This window comes from Peromyscus maniculatus, chromosome 4 (assembly GCF_049852395.1).
Source record: "Peromyscus maniculatus bairdii isolate BWxNUB_F1_BW_parent chromosome 4, HU_Pman_BW_mat_3.1, whole genome shotgun sequence".
NCBI classification, from domain to species: Eukaryota; Metazoa; Chordata; class Mammalia; order Rodentia; family Cricetidae; genus Peromyscus; species Peromyscus maniculatus.
In genome coordinates this window covers 66,278,343-66,301,269 of record NC_134855.1, presented here as the reverse complement: position 1 = coordinate 66,301,269, position 22,927 = coordinate 66,278,343, and the positions used below count along the sequence as shown (strand labels likewise).

The 22,927-nt window shown below is 37.8% G+C and overlaps 1 pseudogene; it reads left to right on the top strand.

Moving 5' to 3' along the window:
- Positions 1-21,751: 21,751 nt before the first annotated feature.
- Positions 21,752-22,643, top strand: LOC102923604 (olfactory receptor 4C15-like; annotated as a pseudogene).
- Positions 22,644-22,927: the final 284 nt, after the last annotated feature.

Below are 22,927 nucleotides of genomic sequence, written 5' to 3'. Positions count from 1 at the left end.
GACCCCCCAAAAAAGTCCCCTCGACACATAATAATTAAACAACTAAATGTACAGAATAAAGAAAGAACATTAAGAGCAGCAAAGGAAAAAGGCCTAGTGATCGATAAAGGCAAACCCATCAGAATAACACCTGATTTCTCAATGGAGACTTTGAAAGCCAGAAGGACCTGGACAGATGTAATGTAGAAACAAAGAGACCATGCATGTCAGCCCAGACTAATATACCCAGCAAAACTTTCAGTCATCATAGATGGAATGAAAAAGACATTCCAAGACAAAGCCAGATTCAAACAATACTTATCCACAAACCCAGCGCTACAGAAAGCACTAGAAGGAAAATTCCAACCAAAGGAAGTCAGATACACACTTGAAAACACAGGAAATAGATAAAACCATAGCAGTAAACCCCAAAGAAGAGAAGTACACACATGCTACCACCAAAAATATCAGGGATGAACAATTACTGGTCATTAATATCCCTTAATATCAATGTACTTAATTCACCTATAAAAAGACATAGGCTTACAGAATGGATACGAAAGCAGGACCCATCTTTCTGCTGCATACAAGAAACACATCCCAAATTCAAAGATAAACACTACCTAAGAATAAAAGGCTGGGAAAAGACTTTCCAATCAAATGGTCTTAAGAGACAAGCGACGTAGCCATCCTGATATCCAACAAAATAGACTTCAAACTAAAATCAATCAAAAGAGATCAAGAAGGGCATTACATACTCATCACAGGAAAGATCCACCAAGAAGAAGTTTCAATTCTGAACATTTGTGCCCCAAACACAAGGGCACCCACATATGTAAAAGAAACATTACTAAAGCTTAAACCACATATAAAACCCCACATATTAATAGTGGGAGATCTCAACACCTCGCTTTCACCACTGGACAGATCTCCCAAAATCGAAACTTAACAGAGAAATATAGGACTTAACTGATGTCATGACCCAATTGGACCTAATAGATATCTACAGAACATTCCATCATAACAAGAAAGAATATACCTTCTTCGCAGCACCCCATGGAACTTTCTTTAAAATCGACCACACACTTGGCCACAAAGCAAATCTCAACAGATATAAAACATTTGGAATAACATCCTGTGTTCTATCAGACCACCATTGTTCAAAGTTAGATTTCAACAACAACAAAAACTACAGAAAACCTACAATCTCATGGAAACCTAATAATGCTCAACTGAATCACCAATGGGTTAAGGAAGAAATAAAGAAAGAAATTAAAGACTTCCTAGAGATCAATGAAAATGAAGACACCATATACCTGAACTTATGGGACACTATGAAAGCAGTGCTATTAGGGAAATTCATAGCACTAAATGCCCACATAAAGAAGTTGGAGAAATCCCACACTAGTGACTTAACAGCACACTTGAAACCTCTAGAACAAGAAGAAGCAAAGTCTCCTAGGAAGAATAGATGCCAGGAAATTATCAAAGTGGGAGGTGAAATTAATAAAATAGAAACTAGGAGAATAATACAAAAAAATTAATGAAACAAAGAGTTGATTCTTTGAGAAAATCAACAAGATAGACAAGCCCTTATCCAAACTAACCAAAAGACAGAGAGAGAGAATCCAAATCAACAAAATCAGAAATGAAAAGGGGGACATAACAACAGACATTGAGGAAATCCAGAGAATTATCAGGTCATATTTCAAAAACCTCAACTCCACAAAACTGGAAAACATAAAAGAAATGGACAATTTTCTGGATAGGTACCACATACCTAAGTTAAATCAAGACCACATGAACTATTTAAATAGTCTAATAACCACTAAGGAAATAGAAACAGTCATTAAAAGTCTCCCAACCAAAAAAAGCCTAGGACCAGATGGTTTCAGCGCAGAATTCTACCAGATCTTCAAAGAAGAGTTAAAACCAATACTCTCTAAATTATTCCACATAATAGAAACAGAAGGGACATTACCAAACTCCTTCTATGAGGCTACAATAACCCTGATTTCCAAAACAAACAAGGATTCAACAAAGAAAGAGAACTACAGACCGATCTCCCTCATGAACATTGATACAAAAATATTCAATAAAATACAGGCAAACACACTCCAAGAACACATCAGAACAATTATCCACCATAATCAAGTAGGCTGCATCCCAGGGATGCAAGGGTGGTTTAACATACGAAAGTCCATCAATGTAATACACCATATAAACAAACTCAAAGAAAAAAACCACATGATCATCTCACTAGATGCAGAAAAGGCATTTGACAAAATCCAACATCCGTTCATGATAAAAGTCTTGGAGCGATCAGGAATACAGGGAACATACCTAAACATAATAAAGGCAATTTACAGCAAGCCAACAGCCAACATCAAATTAAATGGAGAGAAATTCAAAGCAATTCCACTAAAATCAGGAATGAGTCAAGGCTGTCCACTCTCCCCATATTTATTCAATATAGTACTTGAAGTTCTAGCCAGAGCAATAAGACAACATAAGGAGATTAAGTGCATACAAATTGGTAAGGAAGAAGTCAAACTTTCCCTATTTGCAGATGACATGATAGTATACTTGAGTGACCCCAAAGATTCCACCCAGGAACTGATAAAGCTTATAAACACCTTCAGCAACATAGCAGGATACAAGATCAACTCAAAAAAATCAGTAGCCCTCCTATATACAATGGACAAAGAAGCTGAGAAGGAAATCAGAAATACATCACCCTTTACAATAGCCACAAATGACATAAAATACCTTGGGGTAACACTAACCAAGCAAGTGAAGGACCTATATGACAAGAACTTTAAGTCCCTGAAAAAAGAAATTGAAGAAGATGTCAGAAAATGGAAAGATCTCCCATGCTCATGGATAGGCAGGACCAACATAGTAAAAATGGCAATGTTACCAAAAGCAATGTACAGACTCAATGCAATCCCCATCAACATACCAACACAATTCTTCATAGACCTGGAAAGAATAATACTCAACTTCATATGGAAAAAGAAAAAACCCAGGATATCCAAAAAAATCCTGTACAATAAAACAACCTCTGGAGGCATCACAATCCCTGACTTCAAGCTCTAGTAGAGAGCTACAGTAATAAAAACAGCTTGGTATTGGCATAAAAACTCACATGTGGACCAATGGAATCAAAATGAAGACCTTGACATTAACCCACACACCAATGAACATATAATTTTTGACAAAGAAGCCAAAAGTGTACAATGGAAAAAAGAAAGCATCTTCAACAAATGGTGCTGGCATAACTGGATATCAACATGTGGAAGGCTGCAAATAGATCCATATCTGTCACCGTGCACAAAACTTAAGTCCAAGTGGATCAAGGACCTCAACATAAATCCAGCTACTCTGAATTTGCTAGCAGAGAAAGTAGGAAGTAGTCTTGAACACATTGGCATAGGAGATCACTTCCTAAATATAACACCAGTAGCACAGACACTGAGAGAAACAATCAATCAGTGGGACCTCTTGAAACTGAGAAGCTTTTGTAGAGCAAAGGATATGGTCAACAAGGCAAAGCAACAGCCTACAGAATGGGAAAAGATCTTCACCAACCCCACATGTGACAGAGGACTGATATCCAGAATATATAAGGAACTCAAGAAATTAGACATCAAAACGACCAACAGTCCAATTGAGAAATGGGCTTTAGAACTAAACAGAAAATTCTCAACAAAGGAAACTCAAATGGCTGAGGAATTGCTCAATATCCCTAATCATCCAGGAAATACAAATCAAAACAACTCTGAGATACCACCTTATGCCTGTCAGAATGGCTGAGATAAAAAACATTGAAGACACTTTATGCTGGAGACGATGTGGAACTCGGGAACTCTCCTCTAATGCTGGTGGGAATGCAAGCTTGTACAACCACTTTGGAAATCAATATGGCGCTTTCTTAGAAAATTGGGAATCAATCTCTTCCAATATCCAGCTATACCACTCCTGAGCATATACCTAAGAAATGCTCAATCATACCACAGGAGCACTTGCTCAGCTATGTTCATATTAGCATTGTTTGTAATAGCCAAAATCTGGAAACAACCTAGATGCCCTTCAACTGAAGAATGGATAAATGAATTGTAGCACATATTCACAATGGAATACTACTTGGCAGAGAAAAACAATGACATCATGAGGTTTGCAGGCAAATGGATGGATCTAGAAAAAAATCATCCTGAGTGAGGTAACCCAGATTCAGAAAGACAAATATGGTATATACTCACTCATAGGAGGATGCTAGATGTGTAACAAGTATGACTGGACTGCTACTCACATCACCATTGAGGCTACCTGAAAAATGGGACCCCAAGAAAGACACAGAGAAATGGATGAGATCTACATGAACAGCCTGGACAAGAGTGGGAGCAATAAAGGGCGGGGGTCGAGGGAAAGAGAGCAGGAGATCCTTGCTGGATCAAGAAAAGAGAGGGAGAACAAGGAGTAGGAGACCATGGGAAATGAAGACCACATGAGAAAAAGGAACAAACAAAGAGCTAAAGAGGCCCACAGAAATCCACAAAGATACCCCCACAAAAGACTGCTGGCAATGGTCGAGAGACAACTGGGACTGACCTACTCTGGTGAGGGGATGGCCAAACACCCTAGTAGCTGTGCCATAAACCCCATCCAAGTACTGAGGAATCTGGATGCAGACATCCATGGCTAGGCCCCAGGTGGAGGCCTGGGAGTCTAATTAGTGAGAAAGAGGAGGGTTTATATGAACGAGAATTGTTGAAACCAAGGTTGGAAAAAGCACAGGGACAAATAACCAAATGAATGGAAACACATGAACTATGAACCAAAGGCTGACGGGCCCCCAACTGGATCAGGGCCTCTGAATAGGTGAGACAGTTGATTGGCTTGATCTGTTTTGGAGGCATCTAGGCAGTGGTACCAGGTCCTGGTCACATTGCATGAGTTAGCTGTTTGAAACCTGGGACTTATGCAGGGACGCTTGGCTCAATCTGGGAGGAGGGCACTGGACCTGCCTGGACTGAGTCTATCAGGTCGATCCCAGTCTTCCAGGGAGACCTTGATCTGGAGGAGGTGGGAATGGTGGATAGGCTGGGGGGAAGGAGAGGGTGGCAGGAAGAGAGAGAACAAGGGAATCTGTTGCTATTATGTAGAACTGAATAGTATTGTAAAATAAAAAAAAATAAAAAATAAATAAAAAAAATAAAAATCCACTGGGGTGGGGGAAACTCAAGAAATTAGACATCAAAATACACAACAGTCCAATTACAAAATGGGCTATAGAGCTAAACAGAGAATTCTCAACAGAAGAAACTCAAATGGCTGAAAGACATTTAAAGAATTTCTCAACATCCTTAGTCATCAGTGAAATGCAAATCGAAAGGACTCTGAGATACCATCTCACACCCATCAGAATGGCTAAGATCAAAAACACTGAAGACAGCTTATGTTGGGGAGGATGTGGAGCAAGGGGAACAGTCTTCCACTGTTGGTGGGAAAGCAAACTTTTACAGTGACTTTGGAAATCAATATGGTGTTTTCTTTAGAAAATTGGGAATCAACCTCCCTCAAGACCCAGCTTACCACTCTTGGGCATATACCCAAGGAATGCTCAATCATATCACAAGGGCACATGCTCAACTATGTTCATAGAAGCATTATTTATAATAGCCAGAACCTGGAAACAACCTAGATGCCCTATCTCAAATCTTTATTCTTGTCTGGGGAGGGCATGAGCTCTAGAAAGGGACCTTCTAGTACCTATTTGCTACATGCTCCTGTTGTCAAACTTTATTTTAATCATGTTTATATCAATAAATTAGCGCTGAGCTTGCCTTCCTCAAAAAAAAATTAAAAACAATTATTGCTCAATTTTCAACTTTATTTTTTTGAGTTGGTTTTGTTTAGGCCTGATCATCTTGATAATTTTTTTAAAGTTTTGAGTCAATATAACTCATGATAAAATTCTCTTGGCTCATTTTAGCTACTAGAATCTTTTTCTTTTACTTTTTTCTTTTTTGAGTTGAGGTTTCATTACATACATGACGAGTTTTATGTCAACTTTACATAAATTAGGATCATCTGAGAGGAGGGAACATCAAATGATAAAATGCCACCAGAAGATTAAACTGTAGTACAATTTTTTAATTAGTGATTCCTAAGGGAGGACCCAGTCCACTATGGTGGTGCCATCCCCGGTCTAGTGATCTTAGGTTCTATGAGAATGCAGGGTGAGTAAACCATGGGTAGCAATCCAGTAAGCAGCATACCTCCATGATCACTGCATCAGCTCTTGACTTGAGGTTCCTGCTCTGCTTTATTTCCTGTCCTTGCTTCCTTCAGTGAGGGACTAAAATGTAGAAGTCTAAGACAAGTAAAGTCTTTCCTCCCCAATTTGCTTTTTGGTGATGGTTTTTCATCATAGCAATAGAAACCCTAAGATAATCCTCTGCTTTCCTGGAAGTGCCTATGTAGGCCTGGCTGGTTTTGAAATCAGAAAGTTGTGCCTTTGTCTGCCTTTTGAGTGTTAAAGAATTTGCCACCATAACATATTTATAGTAATTTTGGGAAAAAAAAATTGGTAGTGTTAAAATGAGAATAATGGTATGTATAGATATTCAAAGACCCCAGTAGATACTTCTTCCTAATTAAAAGAATAAAATTGTTTATAAAATAGTCTTAAAGTACAAATCAGATCAAAGCACTGTTTTTCTCAAAATCCTTTGATTGTTTTTTTCTTCTAAACTATTGTGGTTTTACCATGTGTCATGAATCATCCTTACACCCTCATAATCTCTCTCATCCACTAACTATCTTTCATCTATGTCTCTTGGTTAAAATGTCATGACTTTCTTTTCTTTTTCATCTTCATACTTCAGTAAATATATAAACTGTATAAATGATAACACCAATTGTTTTCCATAAATACACAAAATGAAATAAAATTTGGGACTGGGAAATTATTCAGTTGCTAGAGTTCTTGTTTCAAAGTTTGAGAATCCAAGTTCTGATTTCTAGCATACATGTAAAAAGCCAGGAATGGTTGAGCATACCTAAAATCCTAGTGTTAGGAGTTGGAGACATGAAAATTCAAGTTCCTGGGGGAGATATAGGAATCAATAAAGTAAGTAAGTAGCTGAATTGTTGGGCTTCAGAGTTAAAAAACACATTAACTCAAAGAATAATGTGGAAATCTATAGAGGAAAGCACAGTCATGTTGACCTCTTACCTTTCAGTGCACACACATACACACATTCACAAAATAAATAAGTAAATGAATGAATAAAACATGAATATTGTTTTCATGACAAAAGAAAATAGAAGCAGACAGACTTTAATAATAAGAAAATTGCATTACAAGATATGAAAATGAGAAGTATGAGCATAATTTGATGAAAAAAATTGCCCAAGCTTTAATGAAAACCCTAAAATGGTGTGGTTTTTTTTTCACTTTTATTCTTCTCATACATTGCATCCTGACTGCATTTTTCCCTCCCTCCACACTTACTAGTCCCACCCCTACCTCCCCACCCCAAGATCAACTTCTCTTCTGTTTTCCTTCAAATAAACAAGACAAAATATAACCAAACAAAAATTATCAGGCCTCCAAGGTATACTCACCCAATGTAACCTAACAAAATGCAATAAGTCATATTGTGGTTGGATATGGAAACCCAATAGGAGGAATAGAGTGCCAAGTGTAGAGAGAAAAGTCAGAGACATTCCCCACTCCCATTGTTGGAAGTCCCACAAGAACATCAAGCTATACAACCCTAAGGTATATGCAGAGGACCTAGATCAGACCCATACAGGGGTTTTGTGTTGGTCTCTTCAGTTACTGTGAGCCCCTGTGGGTTCTGCTCATTTGCATCTGTGGGCTCTGTTCTTGTGTTGTGCTCCACCCTGTTGGGGATGTCTTTCTGTATACTGTAAATTTGTTCTTCTGATTGATTGATAAATAAAACACTGATTGGCCAGTAGCTAGGCTTTGGAAAATATAGTATAGGCAGGATAAACAGAGAGGAAAATTCTCAAAAATAAAAGGCTGAGTAAGGAGACACTGACAGCCCCTAGTGCCAGGAAAAGCAAAAGTAAAGAAACTGGTAAGCCACAAGTTACGTGGCAATGTATAGATTCATAGAAGTAGATTAATTTAAGATAAAAAAAAAAAACTAGATAAGAAGAAGCCTGCCATGACCATACAGTTTATAAGTAATATAAACTTCTGTGTGTTTACTTGGGTCTGAGCGGCTGTGAGGTGGGTGGAACCAAAAAACAACAACAACACAACAATAGAAACAACAACAACAACAAAAAAAAAAACTCCATTTACAAATGGTACCCAATGTGGGGCAAATGTTTCCACCTAAAACCTGAGAGAGCTTTAAAAAAAAAAAAAAACAAGAACAACAAAACTAAAACCAGCTTTCTCGTTATCTCTCTAAAGTTAGTGACATGACAGTCTGTGGCTTGAGCTACTCTATGGTGGCATGTGGCCTTGACCTACAACATGGCAAGAATGAGGCATCTACAAGCCACACATTACACTGCATGATGGATTTATCCTTTGCTAGTACAGACAAAAAAATTGAGGTTTCTGGGGCTACACACTGCTTTGATAGAATTGATAGAAGCACAGCCCACTGCTTCTGAGAGTTGATGTTATACATGGCTTCCAGACCCAGTGCTGGTGGTAAATGTACCACTGCCATGTTGGAAAGCCAAGTTGGGCAGAGTCATTCAGTACTAACCACTGCAGTTTAAAACAATAGATTAACAATAGGACAGATTCAGATGGTATAAAGCTCTAAATGGTTTACAATGTGTGTAAAAATATATGTAGACATAAAAAATAATATATACCGTTATATAAAAAATAGATCATTTTAAAAAATAAAGTATTTAAAAAATAAAAGTAATATAAAATAAGCCATATAAAGATAGATATGACACAAAAGAGTCTAGATTACTTTGTCTTTGGAATTTTTAACTACACAAAAACATTTGATTATAAGGCTGCTCAATTAAACCAATATATATATATATATATATATATATATATATATTTTAAAGGTACCTTGACTTCAAAATTTGGATCTAAGGATATGTTGCTTTGGAAAGGAGGCTCTGCTTTTGTTTCCACAGAAAGCAAGAGGCAATAGATTTGTTCCAGATTAAGATACATCAGGTTTGACAAGCCAAGACCCTCTAAAAGGTCTCCTATGACAGCATGGCCCAGATCATTCAATATCCAAAATCAATGTCATGACAATTGGCCCAGAAGATACAGCATCACTGACTACTCCATTCAGTAATTGACCACAATCCTAAAACTTTCTTTATGTCTCCATAAAAATACAGTGTCCTCATCCAGCAAAATGTAGTATAAAAAGATATGTCCAAATTCCCAAATATACCAAGCTTGCTTTAGAGATGAAATTGGCTCACTACTTCTTTAAACCCATGCATATAACTATACAAAAAAGATTGAGAAATTCTTCTGTCCCATATAAAAAATCCCTCAGGTATGGGACAAAAAAAAAAAAAAAAAAACCTCAATATTTTAATTAGAACAGTTGATTATAAATACAATCTCTTTCTAAAAATATTGGGGGGATAGTATAGATATAATAGGATAAAAAGGTAGAATAATGAACATTCTTTTAAAGAACAACAACTTGTTTAAAAATGTTTTACAGGAGGTGGACAGGCCCGGCGGTGGCGGCCGACAGAGACATTCAGGCCCAGCGGCAGCCCACAGAGGTGGACGGGCCATGTGGCGGAGACAGGCAGACGCAGGTCGGCGACATGCAGAGGTGGATGGGCCCAGTGGTAGCAGCCAACAGGGACATACAGACCCAGTGGCAACCGGCAGAGACATACAGGCCCGGTGGCAGCCCACAGAGGTGGATGGGCCCCCGGCAGCAGTGACAAGCAGAGGTAGGTAGGCCCGCGGTGGCAGCCGGCAGGGACATACAGGCACGTTGGCGGCCCGCAGAGGCAGACAGACCCAGCGGCAGCTGACAGGGACATACAGGCCAGGCGGTTGAGACAAGTGGACACAGGTGGGCCTGTGGCGGCGGGCCGCAGGAGTGGACAGGCCCGGGGACGGAGAGGGGCAGACGCAGCTTGGAGCGGGGATGCCCCTGGCCCCAACACCTGGGGAAGAGGCTATCTCCGTGGGTCGGAACCAGGGCGAGTCTGGGCACTCTGTCTGGGGACAACCCAGGGCCCAACTGCTGATCCTGTGAAACCCAACAACTTGGAGGTGAGACTACCCTGCTCAGCTGAAACCCATGTGGGAGAGGATTCAGATGCCTACAGTTGGAAGTCTGAAGAAACAAGAACAGCTGAGGAGTTGACAAATGAACAAAACGTGACCTGGGAACACAGAAGAAGGTGCTACCCAGCCACTAAACCAGATCACCAGAATCATAAGTATATAATTCACCGACTGAAATCAGCTGTCCCTGAAGAAACAGCCCAATAGCACCAATTTAACCAAGAACCCCTACTAAACCAAGACTAAAAATTAGAGCAAGATAGGCACTCTCAGACACAGACACCACCTGCACCGCACAGAGGAAAAGATGAGTAGACGCCAGTGCAAAAATACAGGCAATAACATAAAGACCTATATGGCAACATCAGAACCTAGTGATTCTACACCTGCAAGACCTAAACATACCATGAGAGAAGAAACAGAAGAAATCAACCCTAAAAATGACTTTAAGAAGATGATAGAGGCCCTTAAAGAAGAAATAAAACATTCCCTCAATGAGGAAATAAAAACTTTCCTTAAAGAGGAAATGAAAAACTACCTTAAAGAGGAAATAAAAACTTTCCTTAAAGAGGAAATGAAAAACTCTCTTAAAGAGGAAATAAAAACTTCCCTTAAAGAGGAAATGAAAAACTCCATTAAAGAGGAAATAAAAAACTCCCTTAAAGAAATGGAAGAAAAAAACGAACAAAAAATGGGAAGAAATCAAATCAAGCCAAGAAAAAGCAATTAAACAGATGAAAGAAACATTCCAAGATCTGAAAAATGAATTTGAGACAATAAAGAAAACACATGCTGAGGGAATGCTGGAAATAGAAATTCTGACAAAACGAACAGGAACTATAGAAACAAGCATAACCAACCGATTGCAAGAGATGGAACAGAGAATCTCTGATACTGAAGACACAATAGAGAAAATAGATTCGTCAGTCAAAGAAAACACTAAAGACAAAAAAGTCGTAACACAAAATGTGCAGGAAATTTGGGACACCATGAAAAGACCAAACCTAAGAATAATAGGGTAGAAGAAGGAGAAGAATACCAACTCAAAGGCACAGAAAATATATTCAACAAAATCATAGAAGAAAACTTTCCTAACCTAAAGAAAGAAATACCTATGAAGATATAAGAAGCTTACAGAACACCGAATAGGCTGGATCCAAAAAAAAAAGTCCCATCGCCACATAATAATTAAAACACTAAACACACAGAACAAAGAAAAAATATTAAGAGCCGCAAAGGAAAAAGACCAAGTAACATATAAAGGTAAACCCATCAGAATAACACCAGACTACTCAATAGAGACTATGAAAGCAAGAAGATCATGGACAAATCTCATGCAGACACTAAGAGACCACGGATGCCAACCCAGACTATTATACCCACCAAAACTCTTAATCACCATAGGCGGAGTAAACAAAATATTCCAGGATAAAACCAGATTTAATCAATACCTGTCTACAAACCCAGCCCTACAGAAAGCACTAGAAGGGAAAATTCAATCCAAAGAAGCTAAACACATCCATGAAAAATCAAGCAATAGATAATCCCACACCAACATACACCACAGAAGGACAACACAACACAACCACAAAAAATAACAGGAATTAACAATCACTGGTCATTAATATCCATCAATATCAATAGTCTCAACTCACCTATAAAAAGACATAGGCTAACAGAATGGATAAGAAAACAGAACCCATCCATCTGCTGCATACAAGAAACACACCTTAACTTCAAAGATAGACACTACCTCCGAGTAAAGGGCTGGGAAAAGGCTTTCCAAGCAAATGGACCTAAGAAACAAGTTGGTGTAGCTATCCTAATATCTAGAGAAAAAGGATGTTTCAAAAGAGAAGAAGTCTTGTGGCAATGCCTCAGTGGTCCAGGTAACTACCAGAACTCGGAAATCCGCGACGGAGACTAAGGCAGCAGAGATCTAGAGTGGAGTGCTGAGTTCTGGCAAATAGCTGCATCTTTCTTCCAGTAAGTACCTGAACAGGGCTGATGTGAATTATGTAAAGTCCAGATTTTAAGATTCATACTCTCTCAGGGATCTCCACAAACTAGTGGGCGTTCTCCCTCACTGCCCCTGTGAGACAGTCTCTGTACGGGAGAGGCCTCACGTGACTTTGTCTCTGGTGTTCCTCTGGGGACATCTGTGTGAGAAACTGTATGCTCCAGAACCAGCTCTCGTGCCCTTTGGCCAATGCCGGAGTGTGAAATAGTCCAATGTGGGAAACAAAAGATGATCCCAATCGGGAATCGTGACATTTTTTTTTTTTTTTTTTGGATGATGGTTATGTTCTGTTTTGAAATAACCTCTGTGTATTTCATTTATTTTCTTTTACCTGGCGATCTCTGAGCAGGCTTCAGATTTTGACAGTTGATGAAAGATACGACAAGCATTAATGTGTGGGTGAAAAGCTTGGTGAAATTCTGAGTGAAGTTTTAGTTAAAGTTGGTTGAACTTGGGATTGACTGGGAGGCCAAAGATTTAAAAAGCAGAAGATTCTCTCAAGACACAAGTTGTGTGATAATAGTGTGTTTTGTGTGTGTGAATGAGAATTTGTAAATGTTGAATTCTAGGCTTCGACAATCATTGTCAGTGCAGATCAAGCTGCAAGTATTTTTTCAAATATCTTAAGTTATATTTTCTTTTTCAGAGTTGCTTCTTATTTGGGGCTACTTTTTTTTTTAATTGAGGCGTAATTCATAGAAGGGTATATTGTTTTGATGAGACTTTTGACAACTGTGGCTGGATGTCTTTCTTTAGTCTTCCAAGAAGGGCCATTTTACTTTTTTAGAGTTACTTTTTAAAGTCATGAGGTCAACAACTTGGACTACTATGCATGTAAGTGCTAATGCAAATTAAAACCCAAGTTGACCTCCAGCAGCAGTTCATTCTATGTTGACAGTGAGAGAACACTTTGCCTGTTAGGATACTGTTACTCGTGGACTGAAATGCTGAAGAAACCCCTCCCCCTATTTTGTTTTTTGCAAAAATCAAGGTATATTCTAGGGTTTCCTGGTTGACCTCAACAGATAAACTGAGATGATAGTCTTAGTTCAGAAATGACCTGAATGTAGATTTACAGTCTACGTGTACAGCTGGCTAAGTGAGATCGCTTTCACAGTTCTGCATGTATCCCATCGGCTCCCCATTAGTCACTGAACTCTTAAAACTGGTATTGTAACATTATCACAATGTTTTGTGCCAATTTTATAAACTTTACAGTGCAATATGTGTTCCTTTTCTGAGGCAAACCAAAGGTATATTTCTCAAGGTTCTGCTGCTAACAGCAGCATTGATAGAGGATTTTTTATACATTTGTAATAGATAGAAATAAACCAGAAAGAAAGAAGAAAAAAAGTGGTGGAGGAAAAGGTGAACACTGCAAGAATACTCAAAAGGGCTGAGAGTTGCAAATGCCAAGAATGGCTTTGCATAGTAAATGGAATAGAACAGCTCTGAACTACAGCTTACTTTTCCTGGTTTGGACTGACAGAATGATTGAATGCTTTTGTACAAAAATCAGAGCCTTAAAAACAAGGATTTGGTGAGATTGTAAAATGGTGTGCCACTTTGGCAAAACAGTTTGGTGGTTGGTCAAAATGCAAAACACTGTTACTCTGTTACTCAACAATTCTACCCTTAGGAATAAATCCTCAAACTAATGAAAATGTGCACCTATGAAACATGTACATGAAAGTTTACAGCAGTGTGTTGCTAATAGTAAAAAAGTTAAAACAACTCAAATAGCTATCAAATACTGGAGAGAAATAAAATGTGGCTTATTCATACAATAGAATATTATTAAGACAAAAAATGAATGAGAAACTGACAGATTAAATGACTTTCGTGAACCTTCATAAAAAAAATGTTTTACATTGCTATGGATTTTAGTTTACTGATACAAATTTAAAGTTAATTTTGTTATACTGTTTTTATATTTCTACTCTTGTTTAAAGTATTATGTTAATGCAGCTCATTGAATTTATACTAGATAATTAAAATACAGATTAATAATTAGTCTTCTATGATAGTCAAACTTATAGTCATGTTAAGTTTTCTAGGTATACATAGATATAATTCAATTAGGTAGGTAATCCTCAAACACTTCAAAGACCTACAAAATATGACATTTAAAATGTTATAAAAATTTATAATTTCTGAATGCAGAGACATGTCTGCTCCTGGCAGCGCTGATTTACTTCAGAGAGGAGGATGGACATCAAAGACATTCTATATGGAATTTATCTTCTTCTTGACATAAATAGCCATTTGGGCAAAAAAAACTGTTCTTGCTTGATTGCCTGTGTATGCAGAACCCATAGGAAGGTGACCACTGAAATTTGCTTGGCAAAATGATCCTTCAGGTTCCTGCTTCACAGAGAAAACTGCCAAACATTCTCCAGAACACACACCCAAAAAATGGCTGAGAGAATCTAGGTCTGTGGGCTAAAGACAGATGCTCCAACTTTACAGAGGAACTTTGGATGATTGTCCAGGCTGCCAGCTGTCTCTGTCTACTCTCACAAGACTCCCAAAAGTTGCTTGAGTCCCTCTCCCATTTCTCAAGTATTATTACATCCTTTTGAGGTCATTGATGTAGTTAAAGACTAGTTATAATTTCCTTAGTTATGGTAAAAGATAAGTTAGATATAAAAACTTAGATATCTTCTTTAATTTTTCCAAATTCAAATAAACTAGATATTGTAAATAAACTAGATATTGTAACTGTAATTCTTGCTTAACAATTGTTTTTGTTATATGTAATTTTACTATATAAAAGTTAAAACCTTCCTTTTTGAAAGAAAGTGGGGGGGTGCTAGGGATGTCTTTCTGTATGCTATAAATGTGTACCTCTGATTGATTAATAAATAAAACACTGATTGGCCAGTAACTAGGCAGAAAGTATAGTATAGGCGGGATAAACAGAGGGAATATTCTGAAAAATAAAAGGTTGAGTCAGGAGATACTGCCAGACGCTGCCACCAGGAAAAGCAAGATGTAAAGAAACTGGTAAGCCACGAGCCACTTGGCAAGGTATAGATTCATAGAAAAGACTAATTTGAGATATAAAAACTAGATAACCAGAAGCCTGCCATGACCATACAGTTTATAAGTAATATAAGTCTCTGTGTGTTTATTTGGGTCTGAGTGCCTGCAAGCTGGCTGCAACAAAAAAATCTCCAGTTACACCACCCCACTGCCTCCAATCTTTCTGCCCCTTCTTCTGCAGGGTTCCCTGGCTCCTCATCATGTTTGGCTGTGGTTTTAACATGCAATTATATGATGAATGTGAGTCCACTAATTACTCTGACTCCAAGTCACCCAGGGAAAGCTGGAAAGGATTCCTTTTGACTGAAGGTCATGAAAACAAGATTTGAAACTTAGCAAATTTCATTTGGTAATTATAAATTTGAAGATACAAAAACAATGCATTAACTTTTATTGTATGGTTTATCATTTTAGAATGAAAGACAGTGTGATATAACTAACTTAATCAATGTTCTGATTTCACTTTCATTCTCTAATAAAATCTTGGGACCAAAGCAACTTGGGAAGGAGATTATATTTGGCTTAAAATTCCAGTGCAAAATCCTTTATTGAGGGAGGTCAGGGCAGGAACTCAGGGAACCAGAACCAGAGAGGCTGCTTGCTGCCTGTTTGTTTGACTTTCTTTCTGGCTTGAGCTAAGTTAGCTTCTATAAAAATACCAGAATTGCCTGACTATGATTAATTTTGCCCACAGAGGTCTGGGGCTTTCCTCCATCAAGATAGTACCCCACAACATGACTAGAAGCTAATCATGTTCAGGGAATGTTTTAGCTAATGTTTTCTGGTGATGATACTTTACTGTGTCAAAATTACAATTGAAGCTAACCAGGACACCCATCTTTTTGTAAGGTATATCCCATACCAGGGGATTTCAGCTTCTCATACTTAAGAACCCATTTCCTTCAGGTTGCCAGAGCTACTGTGTAATGTCTGATTCTGTTCTTACCACTTATCACTCAGCAATTCCACATTACATGCACAAGGGGAAATCACCATTTCCACGATTGAATCTGGCTCAGGACATGTCAATTTGATTCCTATTGTTTGTCATTTTTGTTGATTTAGGACAAACTTCCTTGATGGACAGCACTGGTTAATCTTAAATCACCATTCTCCTTGACCTTCTAAGAACAGAGAATACAATCATGTGGCAACACAAATAGACATCAATTTATCTCTTACAGAATGCTTAGAAAGGCTTGCTCTCAATTTTTATTTGTGGGACATATAAATATTCAATGTCTTTCTTCATTTTAAAATGTTCACTTTAGATGGAGAATGGGAAACAAATTGTACATAGCATTTAGCACTCAATTATTAAATAAAATGTCTCACAATGTAAAGGGACTGAACAATAGTAAAATTTGGTTATATACTGTTCTGAATGTGAAAATTATTGGATCAGACAGACAAAAAGTTCAGGCTGAGATTTCATGAATACCAATATTATCAGTTACAATTGCAAAATCCTTTAAACAGAGCTTCAAAAGCCTTTATAGCGTTCATATCTTTACACAAGAAAAATGTTCCAAATATAGATATGTCCTCTTCTGAAGTTTTCCAAATTCCCAACTTTTTAAAATTTATTTACTGCTTTTTTTTATTAAAAGAAATGGTGGGTATATAAAAATTTATAGTTTGGCATTGATAAAAAATGACAGCTATGGTTCATTAATGCAATGGATGAGATACTGATTAAGAGTTTCAAAATCCCTAACCCTATTTTATCCCTTTATTTCTACTTCATCTCCTGAGCGTCATGTTCCCCTATACTTCAGCCATGCTAACAATGGCTATGCCTTAAAATGTATCACAAAGTCTTTTTCCCTAATTGTTCCCTATCTCACAGGTACTTGACATTTCCTCTATTCTGACTTCAGCTAGCCGTGTACATTGTAGACTAATAGACAAGGTCCAGTACCGTCCTCATAAACAGCTACTTAAAACTGTGATGGTAAAGCCTTGTATCAATGGAGAAACAAGGTGCTGAAGAGAGCAGACCATGCAACATTGGCAGATGGAATTTCTGTCTATGGAATGGAGCCCAGACATGATATCCGTTGCTGTATTACAGTAGCAGTGCTGAAGTGGAGGGGCTAACTAAATACTTTAGATCTCAGATATACATTGTAAGTCCAAGATACCAGATAAATTGGAGCTGAAGGATTTAGAGCTTACCGTTCTGACTTTTGCAAACACTTTTGAACAATCATGATTTGCTATACACCATTCCCTTCTGGAATAGAAATTTCGCTTGTGCAAATATATGTATAAGGCATCTATAACTTGTTTTTAATTTTGTAAGCACTTACACTTAATAATTACTTACTATATTCATCTCTGATGGCTAGATTTCATAGTTATAGAATATACTGTACAGTCAGTTTTTGAAGAAAACTCATAAAATATAAATATTTTAGCAAGCAACAGCATGGCATGCTGGATAATGTTCAAATAGGTAAGATATATTCACCGGTGCAGTAGAATCATGACTGTTTTGGGTAAAAACCCTTTGAGACTGAAGTTGAAATATGGTCAATAGGAGGGAACACATACCTTGTACTGAAAACACAGCCAAAAGCCTATGAAGAACAAGGTCACAAGCCCTAGGAGAGGATATATTACTATTGTTTTGCTAAATAAACATTGTGTCAGCTTTCTAAATATTCACATTTTTATGGATAGTCTAGGGCCCCTCTTAGTTATAAACAAAATAGCTCCTTTTTAAAAACTATTTCTTTATGCTTTGAGAATATAAAATAATTACATCTTTTTTACTTTCCCTGTCCTCCATCTGATGGAAAGGCAGCTAAGTAATTCTGAGAATGGGAGAGATACTCTTCTCCGGGGAAAAGCACATCAACTGGTTATCCTAAACCAATGATCATCCCGGACTAGCTTCTTTTTACAGTGTGTGGAAATTAGTGCATAGACTCACATCTCTTCCAAGTACAGAAAATAAGTAACCCATCAATGGTTAGTCCTAAATGGCACAGCTGTATTACCTCCTCCAACATCTGGAAATATTTTAAAGGGAGGCAGAAGGAATGAAAGACACTGGAAGCAAGAGGATGATGCTATGAAATGACTTGTACTGGATATGAAAGAAAAATGGAAATCACACAATACTGGCACACGATTCAATCCTGTAACATGAATCATTGATAAGGAATGGACTCATGAGTTCTCTCCCTTCATTGAGGAGTTATTGACAGTTAAATATTGCTTGAGAAGAGGTATCACTTTCTTTAGGTATATAATAACATGAGTGAAGTTGAACAAACTCGAATAAATAATTCCTGGCCCAGGCTCATACAAGCAACCTTATAGTCTGTGGATCAGAAACAAAAGCAGCAGATACAGAAGGACCAACTGAAAAGAAGTGGGGGGTTCATCAGAACAGGAATGTAATATGTAGTCATATTATCATAATACCATATTTGCATTTTGATAATTGTGACATTGTCAAAAAGCAAATAAAATAAAATATTCTTAGAGGAAATCAATACATCTATTAATGAATGCACTCCTTGCTCGTATTTTCCTAAAGCTAGACAAATTATCCTCATGAATTGATTGGTAGAGTCCTCACGACAAAAATAGACTTTTATTTTTGTTAGTACACAAGCATTCTACTTAAATTCTGCACAGAGATGCTGCATTCCACACATTATATAATAGTGTTTTATTGCTTAGAGTAATACTACCTTAAAGATTATCAGCTAGAAACATCTCCACCCCAATATTTTAAACATGATTTTGGTTGAGAAATGAAGTTTTTATAAACAATCAAATGAAAAAGTACATGAAATTGTGCCTTGGATACTCCTGGGACCATAAATCGTACAAACCCTGAGGGAGCCAAGAATAGGTCTCACAGGTGGATCAGACACTCAAGAAACCCATATTAAATTCTATTCATTATTAAAGTGGAACATTGGCTTTTATTTTGCTTTTATGCTTAAAACACAATGCAAAAAATGTTAGAGAAGCATTGGTAACATTCTCTTCTGACACTGTGAGATTTGCTCTTCTCTGTTACACATGGTAGGAAGCACTGGATACAAACTGCGTTTTGATGACCTGTGAATGGATTGCACTCCTCAGAAAATGGGGCATTGCTATATTCAGGATTTTCATACAACTGACATAAGATTAGACATATAAAGTAAACTTTTACATCTCCAGAGATGATTTAAATTGTGATAAAGCAATTTATAGTTTTGGTGTTGTGGTCAAGACTCTGTGTTTAAAAAAAAAACTGAGTTTTTCATTTTATGAGTGTGTTTTTGAGAGAGTAATATAAACTCTAATGATCAATATCCTTATTCTAAATTGGAAATTTTATTATAAAAATTAGAGGCAATAAAATATAGAAGGCAATAAAATGATACACATGGACTCTAGAAAATAAAAATACACACAAATATATCCACAAATATACACTTAATTTTAATAGTAATAGCCCACAAATATATACTTAAAGGTAATAATGGCTCACATGCCCATAAAAAACAGTCTCCAGATTGTAAATTCTTTCCAGCCCTTCTTCCTCCCTTCCTATCCTACATGCACCACTTCTCCAGCTCTATGTCTCTCCTCTCTTTGTCTCTGTCTCTGCTTCTCTCTTTCTCTCTCTCTCTCTCCTCTGCTTTCTGTCTTCCTGGGCAGTTCTTACTTCCTTGTTTTCCTGTCCTCTGATGATCATGCATTTCTTCAATTTTACTGTAGTCAATTATAATTTCACATTTCCACATTTGTGGTGAAACCATATAATATAAAAAGACACCAAATTTTGTGTTTATTATCCATTCAATCATAATTTATTTTTTTCTAAATACATGATTATGATTATGTATGTATTATGTATGCTCACCATTCTGATATTTGTATGTAAAGGTTGTATGCTTTGAGGTTTTGTAAAGAATGCTGATAGGGTTACAGCAGATTGAGGCTCTGTTATTCTCTATATAATATGGCAAATGAATATTAAAAAATGTGTACTATATCCACGACCTAACACTAAAACACAGCCCCACAAATAACCTTATGTTCAAAGTTACCTATGTTACAAAACAAAAAGGCTTGTGATTTATGTCTAATAAGTTCTCCCAACATTAGTGTTTTTGCCTCAGAACTGTTTTAGGAAAATCTAAATTGAAGCTTTGAACTGCTTTAGGGCTGGTAGTCTGGCTTGATCATTCTTCCAAAATGAGCTGATTCACCAAAGTCATCAAAGAGGAGTTTCAGAAGTCCATTAGGAAGGATAGGAGAGGAAACAGAGAAAAGTGCTTTCTCCAATGTTTCAGAAATAGTAAGATAAGAAAGTTGAGACATTTAAGGACAATAGCAGATCAACACTGAGGGGAGAAAAAGAGGATTAGTTGTTGTTGGAGAGCATCTTTTCCAGAGAGCTGTAGAAAGAAATTTCCATTGACACACAGACAAGTAATACATCTTTTATTGGTAGCTTGTAAGTATACATGAAAATATGGTGGATTGATGGACTTTAATAAGAGCAATTTCAATTAATATTAGAATTCAATGATTATCACGTGTAATAACAGTGTTTATTTTTTGAAATACATTTCAAAACAATCTCCTAGAATAATAACCAATGGCCAAGAGAAAGCCAGGACGGACTCACTCTGGTGATGGGATGGCCACACACCCTAATAGATTTGTGCCAGAAACCCTATCCAAGGACTGAGGAATCTCGATGCAGAGATCCATGGCTAGGCCCTGGGTGGAGCATCGGGAGTCTAATTAGCGAGAAAGAGGAGGGTTTATATGAGCGAGAATTGTTGAAACCAAGGTTGGATAAAGCACAGGGACAAATAGCCAAACGAATGGAAACATATGAACTATGATCCAAAGGCTGAGGGGCCCCCAGCTGGATCAGGCCCTCTGAATAGGTGAGACAGTTGATTGGCTTGATCTGTTTGGGAGGCATCTAGGCAGTGGTACCAGGTCCTGGGCTCATTGCATGAGTTAGCTGTTTGAAACCTGGGACTTATGCAGGGATGCTTGGCTCAATCTGGGAGGAAGGGACTGGACCTGCCTGGACTGAGTCTATCAGGTCGATCTCAGTCCTCAGGGGAGGCCTTGCTCTGGAAGAGGTGAGAATGGGGGGTGCACTGGGGGGAAGGGGAGGGGGACAGGAAGGGAGAGAACAAGGTAATCTGTGGCTGTTATGTAGAACGGAATAGTATTGTAAAATAAAATAAAATAATAAAAAAGTAAAAAACAAAACAAAAACAAATATTGTGTTACTAATAGAAATGAATTAAGATAATTTTGCATAAAGGCACACCAACTTGTTAATAGTGATTCTGTAAACTGCATCAAGTATTTGTTTCCCTCCAATTATAGATGTAGTAGAAGACATCTTACTTTCTCATTATCTTGTGATCATGGAAAACCAGAGCTGTGTCACTGAGTTCATCTTCCTGGGCCTTTTACAGAACTCAAAAGTTGAGAAAATATTGTTTGTTGTATTTTCTTTGGTCTACCTTGCAACTCTTGGGGGCAGCATGATGATTGTGGTGACCATCGTCTACAGCCCTGCACTGCTGGGCTCCCCCATGTACTTCTTCTTGATATTCCTCTCCTTCCTGGATGCATGCACTTCTTCTACTGTCACACCCAAGATGATTGTAGACTTCTTCTATGAGAAGAAGACCATTTCCTTTGAATGTTGCATGACACAACTGTTTACAGTCCACTTTTTTGCTGGGGCAGAAGTGATCATCCAGTCTGCCATTGCCTATGCCCGCTATGTGGCCATTTGCAAGCCCCTTCACTATTCTTCCATCATGAACAGGAGGGTGTGTGGCATTCTGGTGGGAGTAGCCTGGGCAGGAGGCTTCTTGCATTCTATCATACATTTTGCACCTGCCCTTCTGTGGACCCAATGTCATTGATCATTACATGTGTGACTTGTTCCCATTACTGAAGCTTGCCTGTACTGACACACACATATTTGTCATTTTGGTATTTGCCAGCAGTGGGTCTATCTGCATCATAATCTTCTCTATTTTGCTAATCTCCTATGGTGTCATATTGTACTCTCTGAGATCCCACAGCTCTGAAGGGCGACTTAAAGCTCTCTCCACCTGTGAATATCACATTAGTGTGGTGGTTTTGTTCTTTGTCCCATGCATATTAACATATGCAAGACTAACATCTGCATTCTGCTTTGAGAAAAATGCTGTTGTATTTACTGCAGTCTTGACACCATTGCTCAATCCTATGGTTTACACTTTCAGGAACAAGGAAATGAAAAATGCCATCAGGAAAGTGTGAAAGAGATTGACAGCAGTTTCTGACAAATATTAAATATTACTCTTACTATGCTGTGGAAGTGGATTAGTGGATAGGAGCACTTCATGCTGTGCTAAAAGAAGGACATCAGTTCTGATTTCCAGCACCCATGTCAGAAGCCAGGCATCACAGGGCCCTTTAAGTTAGTGTTGGGTTAACAGAGATAAGTAGATCCCAGAAGTTCAGAGGACTGGTAATCTGCAGGTAATGTGCAGCAGATGAACATGGTCAATGTGGTCCTATGTAATTGCACATATGTGCACATG